We start from the raw sequence: 20,496 nt of genomic DNA, 5'->3' as shown, positions 1-20,496 counted from the left end.
TCTCTGGATGCTGATCCTTGGAAAATCTGTCCCCAAAGAGCTGTTCCTGGTTCAGACTTTTTTTTGTGATTTTTTTTACACTGGGGCATGTTCCACACTTGTCAGGTGGGAAATTGTAACTGTTCCTATTGCATCAGAATGAATGATAAGGCTGTGGTAAGGTGAAAAAGTCCAGGAGTTTGCTCATACTAGAGTTTAATCAAGATCACTATTTAGGAAAGAAAGAATAAGACTTGCATTTATATTGTGTGCCTCATCACAGCTCTCAGTAGATCCCACAGTGCTTCACATCCAATGACTTTTTAGAAAGGCAATCACTGTTACTGCATGGGTAAACAGCCATGAGGCACTAGGTCTGATTCAAAGACAAGGTGGATAATTTGTTCAATCACTTGTAGCAGTTTTCCAGCAGAGCTGCATTTCTGGGCATGCCCAGAGGTTGTGCAGGTGCCTTCTTCACTTTGGTTTTCGCAGAACTCTCCTGGGACTTTGGGTTCCGTTTGCACAAGAGGGAAGTACTGTGGGATGTGTGCTTATTCTCTTTGCTGCACTCTGCACTTCTGTTCACTGGGCGCTTGGCAATAACAATTGGGTATCCCTATGAAAGTGTCTTTGTCGTGTCTTTACATAGGATATACGGCACAGAAACAGGCCATTCGGCCCAACCAGTCTATGCCGGTGTTTAGCCTCCTTCCATCTTTCCTCATCTACCTCTATCAGCATAACGCTCTACTCCCTGCTCCCTCAGATGTTTGTCCAGCCTCCCCTTAAATGCATCTATATTATTCGCTTCAACCACTCCCTGTGGAAGAGAGTTCCACATTCTCACCACTCTTTGGGCAAAGAGGTTTCTTCTGAATTCCCTATTGGGAGAGTAGGAAGGACTCCAGTGTTGTGAGCAGCTGGTTGACATTGACCCAGTTGGCTTGATCAGGGAGGAAGTGCAGATTTGTATAAAAGAGGTCATCATAATTAAGTTGGTTTTGAAGGTTTCATATAATGAGGCATCAGTGATGAATTGTGAGATGTTTTTTATTTCTTTATCAGGGCTTATTGGCTGTGATCCACTTTTCATTAACTACCTGTACTTTCCAGTACCAACTCAGTTTAACACAAAAAAAATCAGCGATAAACAGTGGGTACAATCTTTAATTTTTCATCACAAAATTTAGTGTTTGCAATTTTCCACAGCCTCCAACTTCAAAGGAACATTATCCCATTTAAAACATTTATTTTGCAGCTAACTTTCAAAACTAACTACTGGCCAGTTCATTCTGCATTAACAACATTTTACCTTGGGATTGAAAGACTACTTGAAATTCACTGCAAGAATAGGTCACAAAGTAACAAAGTACAGGGAGTGCTGACAGAGACACAAGCAAACATTACTGTTGGCAGAAATACCGCTGACTTCAATTACTTTAACCTTTTGTGCTTCAGAAGTTGTTCCAAAGTTCTCTCCCCTACCCTGATTGTATAATCTTTAACATATGGTCTGATATTATCTCCCCAAAGATATGTACACTATACTGACTACTCCCACTACCAAATAGGCCTTTTTGTTGCCTGTGTTGGCTGCTCTAACTGAGTTTAACATTTTTGGACAGTGACTTTTTGGAGCTGCAGGAAGCGCAGGGGCTTCTGCAAACATAACTCATCCAAAATAGACAGACAGAAAGACTTGCTTTTATACAGCACCTTTCACAACCCCAAGAAATCCCAAAACACTTTACAATTAAGTACTTTTGGAGTGTAGTCACTATTGTAATGTAGGAAATGTGGCAGCTATTTTGCGCACAGCAAAATCCCACAAACAGCATTGTGATAATGACCAGATCCTCTGTTTTAGTGATGTTGATTGATGGATAAATATTGACCGAGGAGAACTCCCTTGTTCTTCTTCGAAATAGTGCAGTGGGATCTTTTAGTGAGAGAGCAGATGGGGCATCTGTTTAAAGTCTCATTTGAAGGACGGCACCTCCGAGCTGTGAGTGTCAGCCTAGATGTTGTGCTCAAGTCTCTGGAGTGGGGCTTGAACCCATGACCTTGACTCAGAGGTGAGAGTGTTTCCACTGAGCCACAGTTGACACCTCTGCAGCTGATGCTGCAACAGGTGGCATAGCTCTGTCACAGCCTCCCTGGTGAAGTGGAGTCGCTTGGCACACTGCTCCTCAGTTAACTGGAGATACAATGTTATGGTCCTGTATAACTCGTGTGCTGTGAGGCCTCCTGCATCCGTCCCTCTTTCACCCTCTTCTCCTGACAGCCGCAGGTTTCGCCACTCTTAACTTGCTGCTCTTCCTTCCCCTCATCCTCCAGCCCCATGGCAGACCGAGCAGCGCGCTCAAGTTTGTGCAGAAGCTCCTGGACAGCTCCAAAGAAATAACACATTTTTTGTAGTCAACCACAGCATCTAACACACATCTCATAAATGGAGCCAAGGATCCCTTTAAATAACAGCCTCCGTTACAACTGTTCCCACTCAGGGTTTGTGGGCAGGTTTTAGAATGGATGAATGCAGCACTCATGACATTGAATTTGGCAGAAGGATCCTTAAACAGGTGCAGGACTCTCATTTACATATATTCATTAGCCCCCACTTTCAGGCAGGCATCCTGGATGACCAAAACACATCTGACTCAATCTGCCGGTGCACACAGGGCACGAGAGTTCATCATGCAAAATATGGGGGCCTAACGCCAATGTTATGGGTGCAAAACGGGCAGCGAGGAGTTGAATTTCTCCCCCCCTAATATTCAAATGTGTGAGTGTAAAGGCAGTTTTGGCATTAACTGGGTGTTAACTATGTTCAATATTTTGAGCCACTGCTTTTCAATTTACTGTTAGGAATTAAACTGTTACAAGTTCCATCATAAAAAGATGACAGTATTGACTGCATTCTTTTGGCAGTAATTAAACCTGGTTGGATTGTGACTTTTACCACTGGTGGTGTAAGCATCTTAAAATATAACTAAAGTTAGATCTGCTCCTAAAAATTGGCTAAATTGCAGCTTTTTTACTTTTGCCAGAATTTACTACTGTGTTAAATCCAAAGTGCAAGTATGTTCCATTTCCCAGTGCTAAACTTCATCATTTTGAAGCGTATAAACACTCACCAAAGAAAGCAGAATTAGGACACATTTTACTTGGAGCAGCTTTTAAGAAATAAAAATAGATTTTTTTGATTTGTTCTCTCCAAATTTACTGGCCTGGGGTCCAGCTCAGCCCTCCCTTCCCCGGAGACCTTGGCCGGAATTTTGCTCACCGAGTTGGGTCAGGTGTATGCGGGCCGGAATCGCATTGTTCTGATCATCCCGTTTCTCAGAGTGACTTTCAGTTAATGGTGCCCATTAAGGCAGACCTGCGTGTTTCCCGGCTCTATTAAATGGTGCAAGTCTGACAATGTCATTGTGGACTCATTTCCAGCGGGGATATTTAAAGTAACCTTGGCCACATCGGATTTAAAGGTTCATCTAGGAGTGTGCAGGGAGGATATTGCACGATCTGCTTATTGTATTTCCCACATTACAACAGTGACTACACTCCAAAAGTACTTCATTGACTGTAAAGCGCTTAGAGACGTCTGGTGGTCGTGAAAGGCGCTATATAAATGCAAGTCTTTCTTTTATTGCCGAGACTTCACAACATGGCTTCAAAAGATAGAGGGCTGCACCCAGGCTTCAGAAAGATAGAGGGCTGCACCCAGGCTTCAGAAAGATAGAGGGCTGCACCCAGGTTTTCAGATGACTCCCTACATGTTCTTGTGGAGTGGGTCAGAGCATGCAAGGAGATGGGCGAAAGAGACCTCCCCAGGAGACAAAAAGAGACTGCCTCCAAATTGCAGAGGAGGTGAACATCAGGGATCTGGGTGCGGTGCCGGAAGCGCTTTAATGATCTCATGAGATCAGGAAAGGTGAGTGCAAAATCACACTCACCTTCATCCTGCTGGGCCTGTCCCCACATCCCCATCACTCTCCCTTCCCAAGCCTGCTCCTGCACATCATTACTCACACCAACATACCTTGCACGTCCACCCATCCCTCTCTCTCTATGTACATACTCACATCCCGCTCTGACTAACTACCTCTCACACTCATCCTAATGTAATCATACCAAGTAACACCACACAAGAAGGCCATTTGGCATTGGCACTTTGGCATTGGCACCACACTCCCTCATAGTCACCCTCTACAGATGAAACCCACACATTCTTTACATTCATGCCATCACTCTCACTCAACTTCTCTTCTTTCCCTCCTTGCAGGAGAAATGAGAGCACAACAACAGGGAGAGGGAGAAAACTGAAGGTGGCCCTCAATCCTTTGACGGCAGGAGAGGAAGTCTCCCTGGAGGTCTCAAGAGTTGCGGAGCTGCTGGCGGTGGGAAACGGAGAGAGGGGGACCTCTCAGCAACCTGGTGACAGAATTACATCTCAAACAGCCACATGGCATACAGCAATCACTCATATGGGAACTGATGTCAGCAGCCAGTGCATGGTCATCATGTGCATAATGGTATCATTACCATTCTTAATATAACGTTTCTAATTCATCTCTTTACTCTCCCACAGGTCCATCAAGAGCCACCCCCCCCCTCACCCCCCCAATGTCCAGCTGGAGGAGGAAGACAACTCCTCACAGGATCTGAGGGTGCACCGTCACCAGACCTAAGTGCACCCAGCACCAGCGCAGATACGGACACCTCGGTGGTCCTGTGCGAGTGCTGTCACTTGGTGTCTCACAAGTCACAAGTGAGCAAGAGGAGATGGTGGAGACAGGGACAGCAGTGGAGACTCCTCGTTGGAGGGCCCAGGACGCTCCCCGCTCTGCTGAGCTGCATGCAGACACTGAGCCTCGGGGGCCATCGAGAAAGAGGGTGATCCTGAAGGTGCAGGAGGCTCTGACAGGTTTTGTGTCTGCGATATCTGCAAATGTGCAGAGAATGGAGGAGTCCATCTCCAACATGAGCACCACGTCGCAGGCAATGGCGACAATGTGTTCTTCCATGGAAAGGATGGCCACCTGCATGGAGCAGCAAAAGCATCACTCATGCTAGTTGTGGATAACAGATGGCAGGTACTCATAGACCTCCTCTCAAGGAGGGACATAAACGTAGACTTGGGCCTTCATCGCTCCACTGCTGTGCAGCAAGGTGCTCTCCAGCTCCTTGCTAGCAGGGAAGTGCGGGTGGCCCACGAGAAGGATGATGGTGAAAGGGGACATGGACATGAGGGGTGCTCACAAAGTGCATGCAGCAGACGACTATTCTGAAGACCCAGGCTGGTGCGTACTGAAGGGCTCCTCCAGATCTGTCAAGGCATCTGAAGCACATCTTCAGCATGCCTATTGTTTGCGCTATGACACATCTGGTGGATATGTGGCTTTCATTATAGCGCTCCTGGGCCTCAGTACTTGGCCTCTTCAAGGGTGTCATGAGCCACATCTTCAGTGGATAGCCCTTGTCTCCAAACAGCCAGCTGGTAAGTCTGTTTGGCGGTGCGAAGAGCTGAGGGAAGGTGGACTGGCGCAGGACAAAAGAGTCATGACAGCTGCCAGGGAATTTGGCGCACACGTGCATGATGATCTTCATACGGTTGCAAACGAGCTGCACACGGAGGGAGTGGAAGCCCTTGCCCTGCACCCAGTGTTCTTGCTCAGGCCAACATCCCCAGCACATTGTCCGCATGCCCGATACGAGACTCCCAAAACAAGCGCTCTACTCGGAGCTCCGGCACGGCAAGAGAGCCCCAGGTGGGCAGAGGAAATGCTTCAAGGACACCCTCAAAGTCTCCTTGAAAAAGTGCAACATCCCCACCGACACCTGGGAATCCCTGGCTCAAGACCGCACAAAGTGGAGGAGAAGCATCCGGGAAGGCGCCGAACACCTCGAGTCTTTTCGCCAGGAGCAAGCGGAAGCCAAGCGCAGGCAGCGCACGTCAACCCAAGCACCCCGCCCACCCGCCCCTTCAAACACCGTCTGCCCCACCTGTGACAGAGACTGTAGGTCCCGCATTGGACTAATCAGTCACCTGCGAACTCATTTTTAATGTGGAAGCAAGTCATCCTCGGTTCCGAGGGACTGCCTAAGAAGAAGAGAAGAAGAAGCACCCATGGGAAGCCAGAGTGGCAAAGCCGAGTGCCCGCTCAGTAACACTGGCTTCATCAGTGGCAAAGTTGATATAATTGGCTGACTTGTCAAACATGGCATCGGTGACCTGTGTGATGCAGCTGTGGGCGACCGACTGAGAGATGCCGCAAATGTCTGCTGCAGATCCCTGGAAGGAGCCGGGGGCAAAGAAGCTGAGGGCACTGGTGACTTTGGCAGCCACTGGTAAGCCGTGTCCACCAGGTCGTCTGGGCTGCAGGTCTTGCTATAGCCAGCTGCAAATGTCTGTGACTACCTGGCGCGATGGCCTGAACCTCCTTTGGCACTGCTGCTCAGTCATGTTGAGGAAGCTCATCCTCTGCCTGTATACCCTGTGTTGGGGTATCACCTCTGGCGCGGTGCAGCCCTGCGTTGATGCCCTCTGTCCTGTGGAGCATCAGGATGTTGAGGAGACGGCTGCTGTTCTTGTTGCTGCTGGATTTGTTCATCCCAGTTTGGCATAAAAATAAAACAAAAAAGGTGACTCAACCGTGGCTAACGAGGGAAATTAGGAATAGCATAAGATCCAAGGAGAGGACATATAAATTGGCCAGAAAAAGCAGTAATCCAGAGGATTGGGAGCAGTTTAGGATTCAACAAAGGAGGACAAAGGGATTAATTAAGAAAGGGAAAATAGAATATGAGAGTAAGCTTGCAGGGAACATAAAAACTGACTGTAAAAGCTTTTATAGATATGTGAAGAGAAAAAGATTGGTGAAGTCAAGCGTAGGTCCCTTGCAGTCAGAATCAGGGGAATTTATAATGGGGAACAACGAAATGGTGAACCAATTAAATACACATTTTGGTTCTGTCTTCACAAAGGAGGACACAAATAACCTCCCAGAAATGTCGGGGAACATAGGGTCTGATGAAAGGGAGGAACTGAAAGAAATCAGTATTTGTAGGGAAATGGTGTTAGGGAAATTGATGGGATTGAAGGCCGATAAATCCCCAGGGCCTGATAATCTGCATCCTAGGGTACTTAAGGAAGTGGCACTAGAAATAGTAGATGCATTGCTGATCATCTTCCAACATTCGATGGAATCTGGAACAGTACCCATGGATTGGAGGGTAGCTAATGTTACCCCACTATTCAAAAAAGGTGGTAGAGAGAAAACAGGGAATTACAGACCAGTAAGCCTGACATCGGTAGTGGGGAAAATGCTAGAGTCCATTATAAAAGATGTAATAGCAGATCACTTGGAAAACAGTGACAGGATCGGACAAAGTCAACATGGATTTACAAAAGGTAAATCGTGCTTAACTAATCTACTGGAATTTTTTGAGGATGTAACTAATAAAATAGATAAGGGAGAACCAGTGGATGTGGTGTATTTGGACTTTCAGAAGGCTTTCGATAAGGTCCCACATAAGAGATTAGCGTGTAAAGTTAAGGCACATGGGATTGGGGGCAAGGTATTGACTTGGATAGAGAACTGGTTGGCAGATAGAAAGCAACGAGTTGGAATAAACGGGTCTTTTTCTGAGTGGCAGGCAGTGACTAGTGGGGTACTGCAGGGATCGGTCCTTGGACCCCAGCTATTCACAATATATATTAATGATCTAGACAAGGGAACTAGATGTAATATCTCCAAATTTGCAGATGACACAAAGCTGGGTGGACGTGTGTGCTGTGAGGAGGGTGCCAAGAAACTACAGATTTGGACAGGTTGGGTGATTGGGCAGAAGCATGGCAGATGCAATATAACGTGGATAAATGTGAGGTTATCCACTTTGGTGTCAAAAACAGGAAGGCAGATTATTATCTGAATGGCAATAGATTGGGAGAAGGGGAAGTGCAATGAGACCTGGGTGTCCTTGTGCACCAGTCGCTGAAGGTAAGCATGCAGGTGCAGCAGGCGGTTAAGAAGGCAAATGGTATGTTGGCCTTCATAGCGAGAGGGTTTGAGTACAGGAACAAGGATGTCTTGCTACAGTTATACAGGGCCTTGGTGAGACCACAACTTGAGTATTGTGTGCAGTTTTGGTCGCCTTATCTGAGGAAGGATATTCTTGCCATGGAAGGAGTTCAGCGAAGATTCGCCAGGCTGATACCTGGGATGGCAGGAATGACGTATGAGGAGAGATTGGGTCGATTGGGCTTGTACTCGCTGGAGTTTAGAAGAATGAGAGGGGATCTCATTGAAACTTATAAAATTCTGGCAGGACTGGACAGACTAGATGCAGGGAGGATGTTCCCGATGGTTGGGGAATCCAGAACCAGGGGTCACAGTCTAAGGATAAGGGGTAGGCCTTTTAGGACAGAGATGAGGAGGAATTTCTTCACCCAGAGAGTGGTGAACCTGTAGAATTCTCTACCACAGAAGACAGTAGAGGCCAATTCATTAAATATGTTCAAGAAGGAGTTGGATATATTTCTTAAGGCTAAAGGGATCAAGGGGTATGGGGAGAAAGCAGGTACTGAACTTGGATTGATCGCATTGAATGGCGGAGCAGGCTCGAGGGGCCGAATGGCCTACTCCTGCTCCTATCTTCTATGTTTCTATGCTGCTTCTGCTGCTGGTGTGCCTGCTTCTGCTGGTGGTGGGGCTCATCCTGGACCGATTCCGAGGACCAATGTGAGGCAGTATAAGCAACACCCGTGCTGATGTAATAGATGGCAGGTCAAGTAGCAATCAGAGGAGCAATCTGTCAATTTTGTGATAGTTAGTAGCAATGAGGTGGGAGTGGCTTCTGAGGTTGCAGAAAAGACTTGCAAACTCTAGACACCTACATCTGTGCTGAAAATGAAGTCAGCAAGAGCCTTGCTTTCCCTTAGGCAAGTAATAAGGTGTCATGTGGGAGTATTTATTTGGATTTCCATGCTCTGCATTAATCACCTCGCTCAATGGCCACTGTGCTTCCGCCTCAGGTTGACAGATATGGTTCCCCAGCTGCGCGATTCCCATGGTCATCCTATGAAATTCAAAAGGTCTGGTTAAAAAAACCATTAAGGGTCTGACAACAAGGTTTTAATGAGCTTAATTAGGTCACCCACCTCTGCCGTTTGGGTCCGTGCCATGCTGGCAAACACGCCTGAGTTAAAGGCGGGATCCCGACGCACTTCCTTTTTTTGCGACTTTTCCTACTGACCCACCTCCAAACCCGCATGCACGGCAGCGGGAGAATTCCAGACCTCATCTCAAATCCCAGGGGTCATTTGCATCAGTGGTAGCCGCCCTGGCCCAATGATCCTTCCCTCTAAGGTGGAGTGTCACCTTTCCTTAATTCCCCTAAAAGGGCTGAAGCGAAGGCTATTTTTTTTTTTAAAAACAGCCTTCAGCTCTAATTGGAGACACTCTGATGAGAGGAGATAAAGAAAGAAAGACTTGCATTTATATAGCGCCTTTCACGACCACCGGACATCTCAAAGCACTTTACAGCCAGTGAAGTACTTTTGGAATGTGTTCACTGTCGTAATGTGTGATACGCGGCAGCCAATTTGCACACAGCAAGCTCCCACAAACAGCAATGTGATAATGACCAGATAATCTGTTTTTGTTATGTTGATTGAGGGATAAATATTGACCAGGACACAGGGGATAACTACCCTGCACTTCAGGGTAGTAGCCATGGGATCTATTTACATCCACCCGAGAGAGCAGACGGGGCCTCGGTTTAACGTCTCATCCGAAAGATGGCACCTCCGACAGTGCAGCACTCCCTCAGCACTGCACTGGAGTGTCAGCCTAGAGTTTTGTGCTCAAGTCCCTGGAGTGGGACTTGAACCCACAACCTTCTGACTCAGAGGCGAATGTGCTACCCACTGAGCCACAGCTGACACTTCGAGATAATCGATGCCCTCTAGAGTTCATCACCTTATTCGAGGAAAGGTTTGAAATGAACCAGTGGTGGAGTGCCGTGGTAACTTTTACTGCCATGGTTAGGGCTTTCTGGGCAACGAAAGGACATCGACCTGAAAGGTTAACCCTACCTTTCTCTCTCCACAGATGCTGCCTGATGTGCTGAGTGCTTCCTCCTTTTTCCATTTTTATTTGAGATAGAATTGAAATTTGTGATATTAACTCATGTAATGTTATTAGATTTTGACTATATTATAAATTTATGGTATGTAATGTTTTATTACCCCCAGCATTTAAAAAAAATATATATTTAAGTTTCTGCAGTAACATACCAGTGTTATCTACTGTGTTGCAGTGAGATGGATGTTGTTGCTAAACTTTAATTGGTTTATGTGGTATCACACCAGTTACAACTACAACACTATTTTTAAACTAGGATTACAATTATCGTCCTGTGTGGCATCCATCCTAATAACATACTCCCCAATTAGGCATACGAACAATGACAGACGGGTAAAGACCCTCTGGCCCATCCAGCATTTCCCACACAATTGTGATACTTTGTGTATCACAATATATATACTCCCCACCCCACCCAAAAACCATGCAATCTCCTGAGAAAGGCGAAAAAACAGATAAAAACCCAGGCCAATTTGGAGGGGACAAAATGTGTGAAATTCCTCTCCGACCCATCTAGGTGATCGAAACTAGTTCAGGAGATTACTCTGGCCCTGCATTATGTACCTTTTCTAAGAGGTGATGTCTGTCCTAGCCAGAAACAGGTCCAGCTCTCGCTTCAAGGAATTCAGCAAATCGGCGTCCACCACACGAGAAGGCAACCTGTTCCAGAGGTCCACTATTTTCTGGAAAAGAACCACATCCTGACATCTAACCTAAATCTAACCTTATACAACTTAAAGATGCTATTTCTACAACTTACTGAAATAAAAGTATGAAATAAAACTGATTACCATAGCAATGTACTGACTGGTTGTGCACCACATCTAAAAAGTGAGCAATCAAGTTAGTTCAAGCCCACTGAGAGGTAACATGACAGGACAAAAATGGAATGTTTGTCGATGGCTTCTATTGCATTTTACTCAGTTTTAAATAGCACTTTTAAAACCACACACAAAATGGACGTCGTCGTTACATGTCAGCACAGAGACGAGATGTCTGGTTTACGGCCACAGTAGCTCTTTGAAGGGGACAAAATATTTTGACATGAATTAAGTTTTTGTAAGCTTCCTTACAAAGACTGCATTTTATTTTCACTGAAGGGCAAGATTACATATTTCATCCTGTTGCACATCATTTAATGCTGTGAAAGAAGAATTACAAGGGTCTTATCTGACTAGTTTGCTTTGATTAACCTCTCAGAACCTATCCCCAGACTTCTAGTGCTGCATTGTTCAAAATCTTGTCGATATTGCTTCCTTCCATAAATAATTCCATTTAAGAATACATGACATAGACAGATATTAAGTGAGTGGGCAAAACTATGACAAATGGAATTCTTGTACACGAATCACAGAAAGTTAACATGCAGATACAGAAAGCAATTAGGAAAGCAAATGGTAAGAGTAAAGAAGTCTTACTACAATTATATAGGGCCTTGGTGAGACCACATCTGGAGTACGGTGTACAGTTCTGGTCTCCTTACCGAAGGAAAGATATACCTGCAACGAAGATTCACTAGACTGATTCTTGGGATGAGGGGATTGTTCCATGAGGAGAGATTGAGTAGACTAGGCCTTTATTCCCTAGAGTTTAGAAGAATGAGAAGGGATCTCATTGAAATATATAAAATACTTAAGGGGCTTGACAGGATAGATGCTGGGAAGATGTTTTCCCTGGCTGGGGAGTCTAGAACTAGGGGTCACAGTCTCAGAATAAGGGGTCGGCCATTTTCTTTAATTAGTTCGTGGGATGTGGGCGTCGCTGGCAAGGCCAGCATTTATTGCCCATCCCTAATTGCATGTGTTGTGTATGTGCCTTTAAGAGAAGAACTGATTCTATACTGCAGTACCGGCAGTGACCACCCCTGTATATAAAGCCATAGCAGGCTTCTGTATTTCAGTCTTCAGTAAATACCTGTTATTATTGTTCTCCTGCAGTCCGTGTATTATTTATACTCGGACACTACATTGGCGACGAACAGGTTCGAACTCACCTGCAGTACTGCATCACCTCACGGGGATCTTTCCCTGAGAAGAAGCTTCTTGGAGGTCGAAGTCAGAACAACGGGCGTCGACCGCGGGCAACCGCCCAAGGATTCATTGGAGTTCAGAGAGTTGCAGGAGAGGCTGTGGAGAGCTGGGCTTGGCTCCCCAGTCAAGGTGTTCCAGCAAATCGTGCTGGTAGCAGGTAGTGCGCTGACCCTTCCGGACTGCGGCGGGCTCGAGCTCGATCGAGCGGCTCTGCAAAGGGGCCATGCAGCGTCGTCGGGAGGAAAAGAGAGAGAGAGAGAGGGTGGAGTGTACAGGGCGCGGTCGGTGCTCAAGAACCGGGCAGCGTAGCGAAAATAAAACAAGGGGAAGGAAAAGTGAGACGCGCCGAAGCCGCGGATCGCCGCCATTACCCTGCAGAACGCTAGGAGCAGCGTGGCAGCAAGGGGAAGAAGGAAAAGTGCGGGAGGCGCCATTTTATTCCATTGGGGAAGGAAAAGCGCGGGAGGCGCCATTTTAATCCATTGGTGAAGAAGAAAAAGCGCGGGAGGCACCATTTTAAATCACCCAAGATGCCGAAAAGTGGCAGTATCACTGCTTTCGACAACGAGGTAGAAGACTGGACCACGTATGTGGAAAGAATTGAAGTGTACTGCAAGGCAAATGAGGTGGCCGATGGAAAGAAGGCGTCGGTATTATTAAATTTTATGGGCGCGAGAACGTACGGCCTATTGCGGAATTTAATTACCCCAGCTAAACCAATGGAGAAAAGTTTTGAAGAGATTGTTAATATCTTACAGGAACACCTAAACCCTACACCGCTGCTGATAGCAGAAAGATTCAAGTTCCATAAAAGAAACCAGCACAAAGATGAGAGCAATGCTGACTATCTTATGGAACTACGCAAGTTATCAAAGCACTGCCAGTTAAGAGCAGGACTGGCAGACACCTTACGGGATAAGTTTGTCTGCGGGCTCCAGAGTGAAGGAACCCAGAAACAACTACTTTCGGAAAAGGACCTGACGCTAGAACAGGCTTTCAGCGTGGCAGTATCCTATGAAGCAGCAGCAGGGGGAGCTGCGGAAATACAACAGAAACCACAAGAATACAGCGCTAACGAAATGGCGTATGGAGCAGAAAAGTGCTATCGCTGCGGCAGAACAACCCATGATCAGAAGGACTGCTGGTTTAAGGACAAAGTATGCAGGCAATGTGGGAAAATGGGACACATAGCAAGAATCTGCAGGTCGGGAAAGAAAACCAAACAAGAACTACTAAGGAAAAGTACAAGAAAGTAAAGAAATTGACAGACAGTAGTTCGGAAGATCAGGAGAGTGATAAGGACTCCGGGAGCAGGAGACTAAGTTGTCTAAAGTTACACAACATGATCGCAAAGGAGGATCACCGAACCATTTGGGTCACCCTCATGATAGCAGGGTCCCCAGTAAAGATGGAATTGGACACAGGATCAGCCCTAACTGTCATGAATCGATGAGACTATGAGCGGCTATTCTCACACATACCCTTGAAGGACACGTCCATTGTATTGAAGACATACACGGGGCAAAAAGTCTACCCCAGAGGAAAAATAAGGGTGCCAGTTGAATATAACAGCAAGGAAACACAGAAACTGTATCTATATATACTACCAGATGGAGGACCACCATTATTGGGACGTGAATGGATCCGAAAAATACAATTGGATTGGCATTCCATTCAGGCGCTAACTGTGACTGATAAAAAGGATGATGACGTCACACCTGGACGACTGTCAAAAATTCTAACTGACGCGAAAGAGGTGTTCCAACAAGGACTTGGGACTCTAAAAGGAGTAACGGCAACGATAAAAATCGAAGATAACGCAAACCCAAAATTTTTTACGGCCAGACCGGTACCTTACGCGATCCGCCCAGCCGTTGAAGCAGAGCTGGAGAGTCTGGAGCGTTCGGGTGTGCTGTCCAAGGTGGACTGGAGCGAGTGGGCCACACCCATCATTCCTGTAATGAAGAAATCATTGAGCAGCACGCCTGGGGAACCGAAGAAGGTTCGCATCTGTGGGGACTTCAAGGTAACTGTGAACCCAGTCCTGCACACAGTACAATAGCCACTTCTACGGATAGAAGATATTTTCGCCTCACTATCTGGAGGGAAACGCTTTACAAAGATTGATCTGGCCCAAGCGTATCTACAAATGGAGGTGGAAGAAGCGTCTAGGAAATACCTCACGATAAACACTCACAAAGGCCTTTACCAGTACAATCGACTGGTATTCGGGGTAGCATCAGCCCCGGCTATTTGGCAGAGGGCAATGGAACAAGTCCTGCAAGGGATCCCGGGGACCCAGTGTTATTTGAACGACATCCTGGTTACGGGCGAAAATGACAGTGAACACCTTGCCAACCTGGAGCAGGTGCTCACGAGATTACAGGAATATGGGCTACGAGCCAGCCGCCCCAAATGCGAGTTCTTCAGGAGACAAATCTCGTATTGTGGCCACATGATTGATGAGGAAGGGTTGCATAAGTCGCCGGACAAGATTGAGGCTGTAGTCAAGGCTCCAGCACCGGAAAATGTGTCACAACTGAGGTCGTTCCTCGGGTTGGTGAACTACTACCATAAGTTCTTGCCGAATTTATCTACATTTCTGCACCCACTGAATGCCCTACTGCAAACTGGAGATACATGGAAATGGAGTGATGAGTGTAAGCGTGCCTTTCAGAAATGTAAATGCCTAATCACTTCAAAAGAAGTATTGGCCCACTACAATCCAACACGACCGATTTGGTTAGCATGTGATGCGTCTCCCTACGGTATCGGAGCGGTGCTGTCACACAAATTCCCTGACGGTTCAGAGAGGCCAATAGCCTTTGCGTAGCGCTCGTTAACCTCAGCCGAGTGTAACTACGCCCAGATTGACAGGGAGGCCCTCAGCCTGGTGTGGGGGGTGAAGAAGTTCAATCACGATCTGCATGGGCAGAAATTCACCCTACTGACTGATCATCAGCCCCTGGTCTCCATTTTTAACCCAAAGAAGGGCGTTCCGGTGATGACGGCGCAACGGCTGCAAAGATGGTCACTTTTTCTAGGGGCACATCAGTACGACATAGAGTACAAGGGTACGAAACAGCATGGAAACGCTGATGGGCTGTCGCGCCTACCGTTGCCTACGGTAGAGGAAGCACCTGCAGTAGACCCTGTTGAGATATTCCATGCGACCATAGTCGAATGTCTACCTGTTACAAACTCAAGTATAGAGAAGGAAACCCGAAATGACCCGACACTCTCGGGTCTATGATTTGACGGTGAAGGGATGGCCAGCACATGGCGACTCACTGTTGCCAGCATTCTCGCCAAGGAGAGAACAGCTGTCAGTGTGCCGGGGGACCTTGATGTGTGGATCCCGAGTGGTAATTCCACCCAAGTTGAGAGATAGAGTGCTCAATGAGCTTCATGAGGGTCATCTGGGAGGGGTAAAAATGAAGAGCCTAGCCAGGGCGTTTGTGTGGTGGCCGGGAATCGATAAAGAAATCGAGGATATGACCAAGAGATGCACAGGATGCCAGAAGGTCCAAAACGCTCCACCACAGGCCCCGCTACATCCATGGGAGTGGCCCTCATTTCCATGGCAACGGGTACACATTGATTTTGCTGGTCCATTTATGGACTCAATGTTCCTAATTGCTGTGGATGCCCATTCGAAATGGCCAGAGGTCATCAAAATGTCCTCCACCACCACGGAGAAAACTATTGCAGTCCTACGGACCATCTTCGCCAGCAATGGCTTGCCAGAACAGATTTGCTCTGACAATGGGCCACAGTTTGTGTCAGAGGATTTCCGGAGGTTTCTGAGGAATAATGGGGTGAAGCATTACACATCTGCCACATATCATCCAGCCACAAATGGATTGGCTGAGAGGTTTTTTCAGACCTTTAAAAAGGCCATAAAGGCAAGGCATAATGACGACATACGACTACAACACAAGGTGGATAAGTTCTTGTTTGCTTACCGGAATGCGACACATGCAGTCACCAACCAAGCTCCAGCCATAATGTTTTTCAACCGAAGGCTAAGATGTCGCCTGGATTTGCTCAAACCAAACATAAGACGAGATGTTGATGGTAAGCAATTCCAGCACATAAATGAGAAGCCAACCAGGAGCTTCAAGATAGGGCAACCAGTCTTGGCCCGCGACTATCGAACAGAAAAATGGCAGCCAGGAACGATATGCACACAGCAGGGACCACTAATGTACACAGTGGACGTTGGAGAGAGCATCGTGAGACGCCATGCTGACCAGATTCTAGAGTCACAGGAACAAGCCAAACCCATACCACGAGCAGGTGCACCTGGTAATCAACCTGAAGTACAGATTGCGTCTACCTCAGAAGCAGTGGTATTGGAAGCTGACGAACCAACCAATGACAATGAGCCAGAATCAACTCCACCGCAAGAACAGGATACTCGAGAAAGGCGCTATCCAGTCTGGATCAGGAAGCCTCCTCAAAGACTGAACTTATAAATGATTATTTCAGTTGATGTCTATAGTACAGAGAAAATTGTAATTGTAATTAGTTATTATTTAGTTGTTAAATGAATGTTATGTACTGTTTATCTAAAAGGGGAGGAATTGTTGTGTATGTACCTTTAAGAGAAGAACTGATTCTATACTGCAGTACCGGTGTGACCACCCCTGTATATAAAGCCATAGCAGGCTTCTGTATTTCAGTCTTAAGTTACCCTCTGTTCAGTACCTCATTCACAGCATTGCTGGCTGTGCAGTAGCAAGCAGAAGGAGAAGGAGCAGCCAGACTAGGAGAGTGGAGAGTGGACTAAAGTGGTGGTCCCCTGACCAGGAAGAGGAGGAGAACGCTGGACCACCACCACCACCAACTCCACCATCATCATAACATCAACTGAGGTGCCTGGAGAGAGAGGACAGAGGAGGAGAAGTAGAAAGGAGGCCAGCAACAACACCAACCAGATGGGAATGGCCTTTCCTATTACTGCCTCCCCAAATTGGCCTCCATTCCAGGATAGAGGGGAGAGAAAAAAACAACACCCACCAACTGTTTGGAAGGAGGGAAGAACAACATCATCTTTCAGGTGGGTGTTATTTGGTGCACTCTCCCAAAGACTTTGTATTTTAGGTGGGGGGAGAAAAGAAGGAAAAAGGGCCGGATCATCAAGGGGTGTGTGTGTGTCTCTTGTAAAACACTAGGCCACACACACCACTAATTAAGCACCCCTTCCTATTGCCTGACCTGGGATAGCTGGAGCTGCCTAGGTGAACAGCCCAATTAATACATCGCTAAGACCTGGTGTGGGACTGAGCCTGGGGCATCTCCAGCTTTCCCAGGTGAAGACATCTTCTCCCCCTGCTAGAAGACCACCTTCAAAGACTTTAATTTTTCATCGGAGAGTGCTCCCCTGCCGACACCCACCCACCCACCATCCTGAGTGGCGACCCTGCCTTTGCGGCCTCCCTCCTTCCCACCCCCCCTCTCACTCTCTCTTTGTCTTTCTCTGCCTCTCTCTCTGAGGCACCTCATTTCATCTTTATTTATTAATTGCCTATTGAGCAGAGGGGAGAAGTCCCCTCTCCCAATTTCAATCAATAAGGGGAGAGGTGTGCCTTCAATTTAAACAGCTCCCTCTGCTCAATTGAGGACCAAAAAATACATGAGGCCACAATTAACACCTTCAGGTCTGTGACGTGGGGTGAATGTAGCCCTTTTTAGAAAACACCCCAGAATGGCGACTGCATCTTCGCCGGTGGCGGGGCCAGCCAGGACTTATGCGGGAGTGGCAGCCACAGCTACAGCTGCTCCCGCTGCTTCTGCTGCCCCGTCACCTTTCAGATTGATAACAAAAAAGCTTGGGGTAAAGAGCTACACTCACCCCACTATGACCATTGAGGCCTGCGTTAAAGCCATGGCTGGGGTTGTCGGCCCCTCAGCCATCGTTGCGGCCTCAAAAATGTATGGGAAGGCTGTGTTCTTCCTGGGGTGTCCCTGGCCGTCGTCAAGGGGCTCACCGTGGGCGGGACCTTCCTGCTGGTGGATCCTCTCGAGGCCACCTCGCAGAGGGTGGTTATTTCGAACGTCCCGCCCTATGTTCCTGGTGAGCTCCTCCTTCCCCATTTACGCCAACTTGGGGAGGTGAGGTCGGGGATCACACCCATCCCGCTCGGCTTCCGGGAGGCCAGCCTTCGCCACGTCTTCTCCTTCCGGCGCCAGCTGTTCATCCAGCTGGCGCGGGAGGAGGACACTGACGGGGCATTCGTCGTCCACCACGAGGGGACCGCCTATCGCGTCTTCTGGACGTCGGACGGTGTGCGGTGCCACGCCTGCAAGGAGGTGGGGCACATTCGGAAAAACTGCCCTGCCACCAAGGCCGCCAGATCATCTAGTGCGGCCGAGGCTGGCGTCGCCGCCGCTTCTCCCCCCGGATCTGCCCACGAGTCGGGAACCGTGGCTGCGTGGTTGACGTAGGGGGCCGATGCCACCAAGGCCTCCGGTGGGGGGGAGGGAGTGCGTCCGGCTGGAAAGAAGGCGCGGAAAAAATCAAAACACCTTAGGGCGAGTCCTCCCGTGGATGGCCAGCCCTTGCCCCTTGAGCCCCTTACACCCGCGCTCCTCGCGGAGTTAATCGGGGCAGACGTGAGTGGGAGGGGCCTCGTGCCCGAGCCTGTGGCCGCAACCGCCGTTGCGGAAACGCCAATACCTGCGGCCAGGCTCGGGCCCGAGGAACCCGACAAACCTGCTCCGCCGGAGGGAGCTGAGGAGGAGGCCTCTGCAGACATGGAGGTCTTCCTCGCTCCCTCCGTGCTAAAAAGGCGTGACCCCCTGGAAGAGGAGGAGGACCGGGAGGAGGAATGTCCCTCCGTGCAGGGGGAGTCGTCGCCCGCCGCGGGTACTGCGCCCACCCCCCCCCCCCGCTGTCGTCATCACCAGCGATCGGCAGGGGTCGCCTGTCCCTCGGGAGGCTGAGGCAGATGTGTCTGTCCGGCGTGTGCCTCCTGGGGATGGGGACGAGACCCTGCCCGTGGGGGGGGGGGTCGCGGAGCAACCCGCGGCAGAAATTGACATTTTATCGGTGCCGTTACACCTCGCCGGGTCGGGCGGCCTGGGGTCTGGGTCGGGCGAGCTTGAGGAAAATTAGCTCGCCCAATGCGACCCGGACATCTCCCAGGGGCTGCTCGACCTGGTAGAGGTTTTAATTCAAAACACCCCATCCGCTGGGTCGGAGGTTGGTGGCGGGGAGGAGGGGCCTGCGTCTCTGGTGCCGGACGTACTGGAGGAGCTGGGAATTGTTCTCTCCCCAGTTTCTCCGGTCGTTCCGGCGTCTGGGGCGGAGGGGAGCTCTGAACCGCCGCCGTCTTCTGGCCCAGCACCCCTAGAGGAGCCCAGGGAGGAATCCTCTGCCGCCGATCCTGGGGGTGGGATCCGGGCGGAGGTGGGGCTGGCTGGTGCGGTCGAGCCGTTCGCCGCGCAGTGCGCGGCGGACGGGTCGGCCGCTGGTGACGACCCCCTGGAGGAGGATGGGGACTCGGTGATGGGCACGGAGGATGATTCGGACTCCTGCTCTGACGAGGCGATGGATGACCTCGTGCCCCTTGCCGAGTCTCCCCTCATTCCCGTAAGGGAACTCCGGGATTTTATGGCCACGTGCCTGGGTCGGTGCAATAAGGTCCGGCTGGCCCTCGAGAGGTGGTCGGAGCTGGTGCTGCTCATCGTGTCCGTCCGCGCCACCGTTAGGATCATGGGCGCGGACGAGGGCGTGAACCCGCTCGAGCTGCGTCGGCTCAGAACGTTCCTCACTGGGCTGCTGAGGAGGTGGCGGCTGACCAGCGGCTGCGCTTCCTCCCCCCGTTAGGTGTAGGTAGAGGTTGCACTATGTTTCTGACATGAAGATAACCATAGCCAGCCTCAACATCAACGGCAGCAGGGAGGCACGCCGCAGATTCAATAACTTCTCGGTCCTTCGGGATGGGAAGTATGCGGTGTGCTTCCTGCAAGAAACCCACACCGTTCCGGGAGACGAAGCCACGTGGCTCCTGGAGTGGCAAGGAGGGGTCAGCATGAGTCACCTCTCCAACAATTCCAGCGGGGTGGCTATCTTGCTGGCCCCGCATTTTCAGCCGGAGATCTTGGGGGTCAAGGAGCACGTGCCGGGCCGCTTGCTCCAGGTCACTGTTCGCCTGGGGGGCGTGCCGCTCCATCTAGTGAACGTGTACGCCCCTCAGACCGGTGCGCAGCAAGTGCTCTTCTTCGAAGAAGTGTCCGCTCTGTTGGGCTCCGTCGACGTGGGCGAGTGCGTCATCCTCGGGGGGGATTTTAACTGCACCCTCGAGGCGAGGGACCGTTCAGGTCCCCCGCGA

General features: G+C 49.2%; 1 long non-coding RNA gene across 1 annotated transcript; it reads right to left on the bottom strand.

The window, feature by feature from the left end:
- Positions 1-1,131: 1,131 nt before the first annotated feature.
- Positions 1,132-12,040, bottom strand: LOC147124712 (uncharacterized). Its single transcript, XR_015078876.1, has 2 exons — positions 10,692-12,040; positions 1,132-2,372 (listed from the first exon to the last, which is right to left on the bottom strand). It is a non-coding gene; the product is annotated as an uncharacterized LOC147124712 (long non-coding RNA).
- Positions 12,041-20,496: the final 8,456 nt, after the last annotated feature.

Source organism: Somniosus microcephalus, chromosome 1 (genome assembly GCF_052327205.1).
Source record: "Somniosus microcephalus isolate GS21.2 chromosome 1, FLI_Smic_1.0, whole genome shotgun sequence".
NCBI classification, from domain to species: domain Eukaryota; kingdom Metazoa; phylum Chordata; class Chondrichthyes; order Squaliformes; family Somniosidae; genus Somniosus; species Somniosus microcephalus.
This window is presented reverse-complemented; position numbering and strand designations above follow the sequence as displayed.